Source organism: Aedes aegypti, chromosome 2, assembly GCF_002204515.2.
Source record: "Aedes aegypti strain LVP_AGWG chromosome 2, AaegL5.0 Primary Assembly, whole genome shotgun sequence".
NCBI lineage: Eukaryota > Metazoa > Arthropoda > Insecta > Diptera > Culicidae > Aedes > Aedes aegypti.
The window spans coordinates 3,319,689-3,333,791 of NC_035108.1; the positions used below are offsets into that span (position 1 = coordinate 3,319,689).

General features: G+C 37.8%; 1 protein-coding gene across 1 annotated transcript in view; it reads left to right on the forward strand.

The window, feature by feature from the left end:
- The window catches only part of LOC110675282, a 685,744-nt gene that overhangs the window by 387,341 nt on the left and 284,300 nt on the right, over nt 1-14,103 (forward strand). The gene's annotated exons all lie outside the window — the stretch shown is intronic.

A 14,103-nucleotide genomic window follows, 5' to 3' on the forward strand; every position in this document is an offset into this window, starting at 1 on the left:
TAATGGATTTCCTTAAGGAAATGCTTCTGGAACTCTTTAAGAGTTCCCATTGGAAATCCTCCAGGTGTTGCTTCTAGGATTTCACAAGAAGTTGCTCCCCAATTTCTGAAAATTTGTAAAGAGTTGCTTGTAAAAAGATTTCAAGAGTTCCTACTGAAGTTATTCCGAGATTTGTTATGGAATTCCTACACGAGTTCCAACTGGAATTTTTCCGGGAGTTACATCTAGAATTACTGTAGAAAAGGCTTTTGAAAAATCGCAACAAGTTGCTTCTGGAGTTTTTTCAAGTGTTGCTTCTGAAATTTTTACCGGTAGTGCTCTTGCATTTCCTTCAAAAATTACTCCTTCAATTTCTCCAGAAATTTCTTCTGAAACATATATTGCGAATTTGATTCAGAAAATCCTTCAAGTGCTGCCTCTTTGATTCCTGAAATAGTTTCTCCTAGAGTTCCTTTGATAATTGCTCCCGGATGTCCTTCAGAAGGTCTTCCCACGAAGTTGCAGCGAGTATATTTTATAAAGTTGTTCTTGGAGTCCCTTCAATAGTGTCTCCTGGAATTCCTTTAAGGCGTCCTTGGGTATTTCTAGAGAAATTTCTTCAAGAGTTTTTCTGGAATTGTTCTACAAATTCGTCCTCAAATTCCTCCAAGAGCTGCTTCTAAAATTCTGTAAAAATTGCCTCTTGGATTCTTTTAACTTTTTTTTTTTTTTTTTTTGGAAATATTCTGGGGGGAATTCCTTAAGGTCTTCCGAGATTAATTCCTTGGGGAATTTTGGGAGACATCCCTTGATTAATTCTGGGAGAAATCCCTTTCAGGAGGAATCCTTTGAGGTATTATGTGAGGACTCCATTGAAGAATTCCTGGAGAAATCTCTTGAGGAATTCCCTAGAGAAACCAATGGAAGAAAATTCTGATAGAATTCCTGAAAAAATCCGGGAGGAATCCGTGGTAAATGACCTGATGGGCCCAAAATAACCTTAGAGGAATTCTTGAACGAACGTTAAGAAAAAAAATCTGATAGAATCCATGACAGAATTTCTCCTGGAATCTCAGAAAGTATCCATAAAGGAATCCCAGGAGGATTTTATAATGAAATCTTGTAAAAATTTCAAATGGAATCCATGGAAGAACTTCTGATGGAATCCTTGCAGAAACTCCTAATGAAATCTATTAAAGAACTTCTGATGAAATCCAAAAGAAAAACTCTTAATAGAATAACAGGTAGAATCTCTGAAGAAACTACTAATGGAAATCCTGGAGAAACTCCTGCTGTAATCCCTAGAAGAACTTCTGTTGTAATTTCTGGAGTAACTTCTAATAGAATCTCTGAAGGAACTCCAGAGGGGATCCCTACAGGAACTCTTGATGAAATCCCTGATGGGATTCCTGATTAAATGTCAGCGGAGCTCCTTATGAAATCCCAAGATTATATCCTGATAGAATTTCTTGAAGAACCCCTGATATAATCTGCAAAGAAACTCCTGATGGAATCCTTAGAGAAACTTCTGAAAAAACTCCTGTAGGAATTCCAGGTGGAACTCCTGATGGAATCTCAGAAGAAACTCCTGTTGGAATCCCTGGAGGATCTATAAATATAATCCCTAGAAGAACCTCTGATGTTATCCATTTAAGAACCCCTAATGGAATCCCCGGAGAATTCCTAATGAAATCCCTGGAGGAACTAATGATGGAATCCATGAAGGAATTGTTTATGAAATGCCTATAGTCACTCCTGATGGAATCCCTGGAGGAACTCCTGATGGAATCTCTGGAAGAAATCATGTTAAAAGATTCAAGGCAACTACAGAAGCTTCTGATAGAATCTCAGGAGCAATTCCTGGTGGATTATCTAAAGAAACTGCTTATGAAATCCCTGAAGGAACTCCTGATGAAATCTTCAAAAGAACTCCTGATGAATCTCTGGAGGAGTTCCTGCTGAAATCTCTGAACTAACGTTCAATGTAGTCTCTAGAGGAACTCCTGATGGAATCTCTGTAGGAACTTCTGTTGAACTTTCTGAAGGAATTACTGATAAGGTTCCAGAAGGAATTTTTGATGGAGGATCCTAATATAATCTCTGGAAGAATTCCAGGTGGAATCTTCGAAGAAACTTCTGACGGAAACTCTAAAGGAACTCGTGATGCAATCCCATGATAAGATTCCCGATGGAAATCCTAATAGAATTCCTAGAGGAACTACTTATGATATCCCTAGAAGACATCCTGACGAAATTCCTCGACGAACTCCTGATACAGTTTCTGAGGACTGACCTGACTGAATCTCTGGAGGAATTTTAGGTGTAATCTCTGAAGGAACTCTTGATGGAACCCCTGGAAGAACTCCTGATGGAAACCCTAAGGGCATTTCTGATAGAAGCTCTATAGGAACTCCTGGTGGAATCCCTGGAGAAACTCCAAAAGAAAATCCTTGTAAAAATTCCTAAAGATATTCTTGAAAAACTTCTGATGAAATCTCTGGAGGAACTTCTGATGAAATCCCTAGTAGAACTCCTGATGAAATTCCTGGAGGAATTCCTGATATGATTCCTGATGGGAACTCCTGATGAAACCCATTGAAGAGCTCTTTATGTTACCTTTAGAAGTAATCCTGATTGAGTTCTTCGAAGAACTCCTGATATAATCTATGAAGGAACTTCTGAAAGAATGTCAGGACGAATTCCAAGTTGAATCGCCGATGAAACTCTTGACGGAATCTCTGGAGGAACTCCTGATGAAATCCCAATAAGAACTCTGATGGAGATCCTAGAGGTACTCTTGATAGAATCTCTATAGGAACTCTTGTTGGAATCCTTCGAGGAATTCCTTAAGATGTCCTGGAAGGTACTCCTGTTGGAATCCCTGGAGAAACTTCTGATGGAGTCCCTAGAGGAGTTCCAGGTAAAATCCCTTAAGGAACATCTGATGGAATATCTGGAAGAATTTCAGATGGAAACCCTGAAGAAACTCCTGTTGGAATCCCTCGAAGGACTGTTTATGATATCCCCAGAAAAACTATTGATGGAATTCCTAGAGAAATTTACGATGGAATTCTTAGAGGAACTTCCGGTTTAATCCCTAGAGAAACTCCCAATGAAACCCCTATAGGGTCTCCTGATGAAATCCTTTGTGGAATTCATGATAGAATGATGAGAAGTACTCCTGATGGAACTCCTGGACGAACTCGTGTTTAAATACCCACAAAATTAATCCTGACCCCTAGAAACGATGGAATCTCAGTAGGTACTCCTGATAAAGTCCCGGGAGGAAATTTTGATGTAGTTCCTGATGGAATACCGTGAAGAATTCCATGTGAACTTTCGGAAGAAATTTCTTAAAGGAATCCTTACAGGAATTCCTAATTAAATCACTGGTAAAAATCATGATTGAACACTTGGTGGAATCATGAAGGAATTACCAATGAAATTCATGAAGAAATTTTGGTAGAATTCCTAAAGAAATTCTTGCAGCGTTATCTGGAGGAATTCCTGGTGAAATACCTTGTAGGAATTCATGTTACAATCCATGGAGGAATTCCTTATTGACCTTATGTTGAAATCACAGATAGAACTGCTGGTGGATTTGGTAAAGAAATAAACTAAAGATTGTGGGAAAACGCTAGTGGAATATATAGAAACAACTCAAGAGCGCACATTTGCTAGATCACCATGGCGTCGACGCTGCGTAAATTCACGCATTTTGACTTTCCATTCATCTGCATCGCCACTTCATGGAACGCCGAAGCTTCAATTTGACAAATAGTGGCCCAAAGTCACCCCGAGTGGGTCAATATCACCCCGAAAGATGGTATCTAACCTGTTGGCAAGGACCTGTTTACGAATCGGTTCTAGAAATCTTTTGTCCTCCAGCCGAGCACGTGGATTTTTGTTTCTGTAAATATTCTTGCAAACCTTCTTGATTGCATGGTTCATAAGATCAACTAAATTTTTAACTAATAACAAACTTGTTCCACAGAGCTATTTACAAAAAAAAACCACACAAAATCCCTCCTTTTTTTATATAATATATATTTTTAGACTCGAGTCTAGTATACGACACTGAAGACGGCCCTACAGTTGCGGTCGAAATACGCGTATCTGTCAAAGGATACAAACTCTAGTGGAATTAAATGGTATAGTACTAAATTCGGTTTTTTTCATCTACTTATAGGTATTCTACTAAACAGCTCGAAGATTTATTTTCAATAGGATTACGATTACGATTCTAATGACACCTTGTTTTAAATTTTGTTTTGATTCAATGCTGAGGAAATTAGCTTTGTTGTTTTCGGGTATACCCAATTAGGCATAAAGACGTTAGGCATAATGACGTTAGGCATAATGACGTTAGGCATAAAGACGTTAGGCATAATGGACGTTAGGCATAAAGACATGAGGCATAATGGATGTTAGGCATAAAATACGTTAGGCATAATGGACGTTTGGCATAAAATTGTTTGCGTGTGTGTCATTCAAAACTGTTCTCATAAATTCTCGAAAATTGGTTGGGTCTATTTATAAATTCCATTACGTTGATAGAGGTGGGTGGGTGTCCTTAAAATGTAACAGCTCATCAAAAATAATAAAAAAATTCATACTAAAAGCGTTACGAGGGTGTGGGTTAACTGATTGGTTGTAAATTACTATTTCCGGTGTTATGAAATTTCATTATCGGAAGATATGGAAGAAGATTGTTATCTTGGACATTGTAAGCATTCTGAAGTACAATTCAATTCATTTTTGTAAGCATCCATTTATATTTGCGATGAGCAAGTGTTATTTATTTGCTCCGTTACTTCATCCGTTTTTTTTTTATTTCGCTCTTTCATCCAAACGCAGCAGATTCGACTCGTTTTACACACAAGTAACACTACACAGGAAAAACCTCCGCGCCCTCGCACTTCTGGAAAGCTTCCCTTTCGCCTAACTCTGGGAAATGGCCTTCGGTTCGGTTGGCTGGGTACGTGCCTGGGACCAACGTTTTCCATCCCCCCTAAACGACTTGAGAGCTCCCCTTGCAATGCCTTGCGATGATGGGATTGCCAAAAGGAAGCTGCCGTATTTATCCACCGCTATCGTCGTCCAGATCGTCATCGTAGCAGGCGTCGGTGTTTCCAATGAAAACACATAAACGGCATTCAGCGAACCGTGGCGAAACGAGCTTCAACGCTAAAACACCCCGGTTGCCTTGTTCGCCTGCTTTGTTCTGTTCCGGTATTGTTTTAAGGGGTCACTTTTCCACTTTTGGTTCTGGCTTTTGTTGGTTTTGTGTGCCACCCACAACTTCTGAGCAGGGGATGAAATCGTTTCTGTTTTTTTGCTCCCGGTCCAGAAGTGCATGGAATTACGACCGAGCAGTAGCAGCGGCCAGGAAGAAAAGTGAGACTATAAAAGCATCTTCAGCTACTGCCCACACTTAGCCCTTTATTGCATTAGAACATTTTAACGCATTTATGGGCGGATAGTTTCTTTCGTTGGGCGGAAGTGGATCTTCTCGTGAGCTTGGCCAACCCATTAACTTGAAAGAGCAAGGCATAGGGTTCGGAAAGAGTGCTGGGGAACTTGTTATTATCCAGTAATCCGGTTTTTATTTCATATTGAACAAAGCTTTCAAAACGATTCATAAAAGAAGCAATGTTCCGGCGCATCTTTTACCAACAGTGACATTTAAACTAATTATGACATGTTTTCCCAAGGAATCTCTTCGAGATGAAAATAGTAAATCTTAGAGTACTGCACAAAAACAAAAATTTAAAGCTGTGTAATTCAAAAATCACCGTAAATTTGCAATTAAAGGTTTTAAATATTTGATCATATTAAATTCTGTAATTCGTCCATAAATGATGTTTTATGAAGGAATTATTGTAAATAAACTTTCCTCACCTGGAAAGTTGAAATATTAAATTCTGTAATTCGTCCATAAATGATGTTTTATGAAGGAATTATTGTAAATAAACTTTCCTCACCTGGAAAGTTGAACCACCCAAGGTCTTTCTGGAAGTACTAGTCATTCAATTTTTATTTATTTATTTATTTATTTTTTTTTGAGATTTACTCAATCACTTTTTGAAGCAAATTTTCAGTTTGAATTTATTTTGAGCCGTTGCCTAATCTCATTCAATGTTCCAGTAATGTTTATACTTTCAAAGCCTTGACAATAATGACGTATTCCATGACTCGCAATTCAATCCAGAAGCTTCTCAAGAATCTCTCACAAGCCCAAATCATGCGGCAAATTTCCATGTTGCCCCATGTGTTGCCAATACACAACAACCCCAACCAATATAGACCATTTAGACCACAACAAGCCAGTCCAGTTGGAAGCCATGCCAACAAAAGAATCATGGCAAACTATGTGAGTGTGTGTGTGTGTGTGTGTACATTACTGCAACGGAGGAGTCACTGAACACACGCTCCAATCACCCCCATCAACTGGAGCATGTACTCTTGAAACCAAGTTACATTGAATTATATTATGACTTCCATCGAACCCCCGCGTCAAACAACGTTCATCCCATCATCATCTTGAGTGTGTCGCACGTTGCCATGGTGATCTCTGAACACAAGGAGATAGTAGCCTACTGTGCTCGTGCCTGTGGCAGCTGGCTATCATCGCAGCAGTCAGTGCAGCATGGATTGAATCATCTTTCTGCTGCTCTTCACTCGATCGAAATTAAATACTTTCTTGAGAGGTGCACTTCTTTCGCCATGTGTGCATCAAGACGGAGTCAAGATAAGAAGCGGAAGCCCTCTTCGAAACCACCCTCTGGGGAACGATCCCAGATGGGCAGCAGATGGGTAGGGTGGTCCAGGAGGAGATTCCCTCCGGAGTTTGTTGTTGTTATTGGGGGAATCGGTTGCACATTAGACGGAGCATGTAAACATCAAAATTTACTTCCTTCCTGGCCAAAGCCAAGACGATTCTTGCAGTGCTTCCGAGAGAGAAGGGTGTGGCTAAGGGATGATATGAACTGGTCCTTCTTTGCTGCAGGATGTGTGGATCTTGTCTTCCTTAGTGGCTAATATGTTGGTTTCCTGCAGCTCTTCTCGCAGAAGGTACGATAAACGACCGAAGGCAGTGATGCTTGAAAAATGTCTTTAAATTTCAATCGAGATAGAGTTTAACAAATTCAGTGAGCCAATAGAACCTTATATTTTTTCTTCATTTCATAGGTTAAATACCATTGCTCGCCTAGTTTTTGCAGCCATACTTCAATTCAAATCAATTTAATTTATTTCCGAATGTATACAATTAATGGTTACAACTACTAAGGGTATGCGATATGGATTTTTTCCATGTCGATACGAAACGAAACGATACGCGGAATATCTTGCGCTTATAATGACGAAACGAAACGAAATTTAAAAATGTTTCGTGTAACTCGATACGAAATCAAATAACTCACGGAATTTTTCGAAACGAAACGAAATTTTTGAATTTGTTTCGCGGAATACGCGTTAAAGTTGTTTTTTTTTTTCTTGTCAAAAGCTGGAAATTTGACAATAGGCGTAACAAACGTCTTTTTAAATCCTTTACCATATTGGAACCTTAGCGTTGCTTAGCGGAATCCTTACATGTTTTGGAAAAACCCTTTTCTGTTTGTTTGAAATCTTCTCAATAACTTCATAAGGTTTCATTTCAACATATCTGACACTCACACAAGGCAATGAGTGTGTTTAATTTAAATGTTACAACTAAGAAGTGGGTCAAAAAGCAGTTACAACCATTAAAAACAATCTCAAAAATATTGAGAGGAGCCCAACATTAATTTGATTTTCAGAAATGCCTTACAAATTTTTTTAATCATGTGGATGTGATGTTATGCTAATATATACCATAAAACATGGAATAATGATATTCATTTTTTGCTGTACTTTATGCTTTGTGTCTTGAATGAATGTGATTGGGGACACAAGTCGATAAGTGATCATGAAAACACTAAACTGAGAAGCAGACTCTGTCCCAGGTGGAACATAACGCCATAAAGAAGAAGAAAAATAAGTCGAACACATGAATCACTGGAATATGTGCTTTAGTATTTGCTGGAGTATTGAATTAAATTAAATTAAAAAAAAAATCCATCAACACATACCTAAAAAATCAATCAAGATAAATTTAAAATGAATGCAAACTTTTAAAGTAAACCTTGTAGAAAATACTGAAGGTATTTCTATTATTTTGTAGAGCAAATAATGCAGAAATGATCTTATTCCAAAATCTGTGAAGGAATTTCTGGACGATTTCTGGAAGAACTAAGGATTGTTGATATAATCTCATTTTCAGATTCTTTGTTTAAAACTGACTACAAAATCACATTTTTACTAAATTTTGAGCCTCGAGAGTATTTTAAAAAATATTTGAAAATTTCGAAAAAAAAAAGTTTTGAACCTGGCCTACATAGCATAGAGGAAACGCAAATAAGATTGACAAGTTCGCCCATGTTCGTTCAGATAATCCGTATTTCAATGACCTAAGTTTAATGTTTGGCTTATTTTTTTTTCTCGAGATTTAGATGTGCGAAAATCGAAAAAAAAAATTTTGCGCTTTTCTATTGTGAAATACCCTAGGTACCCCACCAAACTTGAATCTAAATCCGGAACCAATTTTGATGGTGCATGCAATGCATGAATCAAATTTATAACTGATTTGTGATTATTACTAAAACAAATCATCAAAATCGATCGAACGATGGCGAAACTAGAGAATTTTGAAACTTGATGTCGGTATTGAAAAGGTTAAGACCTTTGCCTTGCGGCCAAATTCCAATACTTGTAGTAATATATTATCAATATTCGCATTTTTTTTAATTGAGGGTCGTGAAGAAATTATGTCACGTTATAAGAGGAGAGAGGAGTTGGTGGTGTGGTACAGCGTGAATACCTAGATTTATTTTTTGATATAAAATAATGTATGCATCTTCCTTGTTTAAGGTGGATATAAATCGAAGGCATACCTCAGAATTTCAAGAGCACAAATCTAACGCACCCGACAGCGGTTCAAGCTGAACACTTGATCGATTGGCCATCGAGTAACCAATCGAGAACCCATACCACAGTTATGAATCTAAGATAAGACGATTCCTAAAGAAACGCCAAAACGTATGCTTTCACTAGCACACCATTCGTTTGCCTCGCAGATAATTTGCTGTTATAGTGTTCTGATACAGTCGATTTGATCCATGATACGGACCCATTTTTGACTGTAGCTGCTAGGAGTAGAAGCGAACGCAATGCTTTTTTTGTTCGAAATTAAACTCGAATTTCGCGAAATTCCGTTTTATTTCGTTTGTTTTCAATTTTCCGTGGAAATATTTTAACAATTTGGCGAAACGAAACGAAATAGCAAAATACAAATTTCGCCTGTGCGAGTTCCGTGGAATTCCGCGGAATTTCGTTTCGAAGCGTATTTGACGGAATCATTCGGTATTTCGCATACCCTTAACAACTACAAACCCTAATGAACTAATGTTCTTCTAAAGGGTTGTTGGAGATATTATCTTATCGATCTATAGAACAATATTAGATTAGCTTCATAAACCAAGAAAAAAAAAAGAAAACATCACAACACTAACGCACAATAAATCTATAAGTATTGTTTTTGATGTATCTTATTAAATTGCGTTTGAAGCTACTGATTGTCTGAGTATTTTTAATATCTTCTGGCAGTTGATTGAACAAATTAGGTCCTATATTCGAAAATCTTCTCCTTCCTAACTCTGTCCTGAAGCTACTGCGTTGTAATAGGTGGGCGTTTCGGGTTCGATTTTGGTGTACTGCTGCGTTAAAGGACCAATTGTGGTGAAGATTGAAGTTATTCAATATTTTAAACATAGTCATGCATATTCTGTAGGTGAAGAGCCCTCCGATTGGCAAAATACTATGCTCCATGGTATTATACAGCTCGTTGGTAGGATACAGGAACGGTAGACTGAAAACTGCTTTAAGACATCGGTTTTGTTGAATCTGTAACTCCTTCAAAAATGTATTGTACGACGCACCCCAGGTCGCAATGCCGTATTGATATCGACTGTGCACAAATGCAAAATATATTTTGAGTAGCACTTGCTTCGGTACAAATCGTGAAAGTTTCCATAGAACTACACATAACGATGAACAGTTTGTTACCAATTCTCGTATGTGTACGTCCCAGCGTAGTTTTTCGTCTATATGTACGCCTAGACATTTAAAGCTATACACCTTCTCGATAATTTCTCCATTTATCGTCAGAATCGGCAAAGCTTGTTCATCCTTGGCTCCAAATAGCATCATCTTCGTTTTTTTTTCAAATTCAACGAGAGAAGATTTTGTTCAAGATAGCTCATTATAAGATGCAGGTCTTCTGACATAGTTTGATAGAGATCGGATACAGTATGGCATTTGTATGATATTGCAGTGTCATCAGCAAATAATCTAGGTTGACCTACGATTTGCAGGTTTGCGACGTCATTTACACAAGGGACCGAGATTGCTGCCCTGCGGTACGCCACAACTGATAGTACAAAATTGACTTCCTATTCCTGCAATTCTCGCATACTCTGAGATAACGCCCTAAAAGCCATTGGTAACCACGAGCGTAGCTCGTTGTTTCTGAGCAAATGAAGGAATAAGCATCCAAACCAACATCACGGGCAGGTAGATATTGATCCTTTCTTCCCCACAGCGTTATTAAATAACATGAATATCCATTCAAATACTCAGTAACAACGAGCTACACACATGGTTACCAATGGCTTTTAGGGCGAGATCAGAAGTTATGCGAGAATTATAACTTGTTGTTGTCTATCAAGCAAGTAGCTACCCAATAGGTCATTGGCAATACCCCGGATTCCATACGCGTCTAGCTTTTTTAACAGAGTTTTGTGATTGATAGTGTCGAAAGCTTTTGATCGATCTAAGAAAATAACTCCAGCAATCATCTTCTGATCCACCGATTGTGCCAGGTCATCAACAAGATCCAAAACAGCCACTTCAGTAGATGATCCTTGTCGAAAACCAAATTGGCGCTGATTGAGTAGTTTAGTGCTCTCCAAAAAGCAAAATAGACGTGTGTATAACAGTTTTTCGAACACCTTGTTGATCGCTGGTAGTACTGATATGGGTCTATAATTAGTTGGATTTGCAGGATCTCCTCCTTTAAAGATCGGATGAACAAGCGCTATTTTCAAACATTCAGGATAAATTCCTTCACTGATGCTGTCATTGAAACAGGAACAAATAATGTGCGAAAGGACCATACCATGTTGTTTGAGTGCAGTTATTGGGAAACCGTCAAATCCAATGGCTTTTGAGCCATCTAGCCTATTGATGACGTGCAACACTTCCGACTGAACAGCAGGTCTTAGAAAAATTGATCTGCTCGATGTCTCCATGGTACGGAATTTATTTATATTGCCATCCGAATGTAGTTTGCTGGCGATGTTTGCTCCAATCGACGAAAAAAAGTTATTAACGTTCAACGCCACGTAATTCGGTTTTGATTATCAATGATTGTGATTTGATTGTATTGGTATGTCTAAAAGAAAATCAATTTGAATGTGCGCGTGTAAGAAAAGTATCAAAAATACGTTTTTTTACTTTTATTCAAAGTAAAGTTTTGTTGAGAAGTATTGAAATCGCATGCGGTTGCATTCTGATTATTTTATTTGGTAGAATTAAGACTTTTCCGACCACTTGATGCAAACAACAGGGTGGTAAGGTCCTATCTCAGTTTTTGTGTCAAACTCTTTAGCTTACTTCAGTAATACACGAACGCGATTACTCAATGTTCTAATGTTTTGTATCGGTTTGAGTTCTAAACAAGGAGAGCTATAGCATAGACATAATAATCAAAATAAATTTAGTTTACGACATTGCTAAACTAATGTTTGATTTTTTATTAATTAAAATTTCATAATCACATCTGACATTGGGTCCGGTGTACGAGCCGACAGATTTTTTCGGTGTGCAAAAAATGAATCAATAAGTTTGATTTTTAAGTTTAAAAATTAGAACGAAAGCATTAAAAAGCTAAAAAGCAACATCACCTGCAGCTAGCAGTGGAACATTTCAAAAGAGTTCCATATTTTTTTCATTTATCTCAGATGTTTTCATACTAGATTCCATGTTCGGTTTTCTGTACTCATATGTGTGGTTCCGACAGACATTTCTGATTATATCGAAGTATCACAACAAACTAAATAGTCATTTTACTCGCCACCTATAAAATCCACATTGATTTAGAAATTCATTGCAGTGCTAAATAAATAATCAATGAAATCCTCAAATGAAATAAGTACACAGTCTATTTCTTCTGCTTCATACCCGCAGAAAGACTAATTTTCTGACTCCTCACTTGTAAATTTACACAGATTCACATCATTCTCTTGACCGTTATCATTTGACGCATTTTCCCGCATATATCACCTCGAACACTCGAAGTGTTCGTGAAGTCTTCACGAGCAAGTGCGATACGTTTTAATTCTTCATGATTCTATGCTGTATTTAAGACTTTTTCTTTGAACGCAGTTTACATCAATTTGCTCTCTGGACAAAGTCATGCTCAATCTTGCGATATGTTTGTTTACATATTATGGGAGGGAATGGGGAGGAATTAGGACAACAGCTGATGGGCACGGTTGCCGATTGGATGGATGATGATCATTTATAATTTAAACCATCATCCGTTAAACATCACATATCAAAGACTGGTTACTGCTAACTCAATCAAAACAAATACCAACATATTTAATACCGTTCTATAACTATTATTTTTGCGGAAATGTTCACACTTTTTTATCCTAATATCTCAGCTATGGAGAAAAAATGAAACATAATTGTTGGCAACCATGAATTGATGATGCCACCTCAGCCTGCGTGCCTCATAGGCCTATTCACATGACGTTCCAAAACAGCTGATCGGGAAGCTCTTTGACAGTTCTTCTATGAAAATGACAGCCTCGTGTATGCACCGGTCTTCCACCGATGTAAACAAATGCATAGACGGACCTGTCACATGAAAAGGCCTATAGTGTGTGTTTTTTTAGCTGCACATGATGTATTGTTGGATTTATATTAGTTGCAGCGCGACGGTTTTAACAGTAACATTTTGCTTGATGCGTAAGTTTTCTGTAAGTTGCGAAGTTCAACGCATAGGCAATATTGACAGCAAGTTTTCCCCGGGAGTTTCATGTTTGAAAAGTAGTTTTTCAAGACGATAGTGTTTCAAAGTGAAGAATTCAAATGTGGCTTGGAGGAAATATGTGTCTTTCGCCGGCTGAACACTTTTTGAGGCCTGAAATGTTTGAAATTGGTGTTAATTTTTATTTGCAAACGTCGAGTGCTGGCTTATTGTATTGTATTGTATTAGTTATTTCAAATACGCAAGTTGGTGGTATTGGTGCACACAGTAGCGCAACCAGGATTTGGTTCTGGGGGGGGTTTTGATATCTTGAAGGTAATAATTTTTGGGAAAGTAGGAAGCCAGACCCCATTCTTGGCTCACTTTTGCAGTGGGGTTTTTTAAAAGTTAGAGCGCTCATATTTGGCCACAATATGCATCGTACTGATGCGCTTCTTACACCAAATTTTCAGACAATTATACCGAGAAAAACCCCCCATGCCAAAGTGAATCAGGGAAGTGCCCAAATGGTTCTCCACCCTATGTTTCAACAAAAAAATGAGTTGTAGAGTTTTTGTTTATTTTGTTTTGAATGTGCATTTACCATAGCATTCGTTGTCGTTCCATGTTACAGTATTCGATATACAGAAGGAGAAAACATTATCTGCGTAATTTTTAAAACTGAAGAAACGATTCTCCGAAAATTCATATGCTCTGAAGTTCGGGAAAGGTTGCAATGTAATGAGCAAATTGAAAGATTATTTATGCTGCGGATGGGACCTTTTTCCCAATATATTTGAATGGATGATCAAATTCTGACACAAATGCTTCAGTTAGGTTTAAAAGATCAAACTTGGAGACCTGGGTCTTGGCTTCTAGTGGGCTTTTTGTGATTTGCACTGAAACTCATAAATAAGCTTTCACTCACTTCACATAATTTCACTCAGCAGAAAATTCAGGATATTTCAAACACAAACTTTTTTGTCATCATATGTTTCGCATCGTGTGAA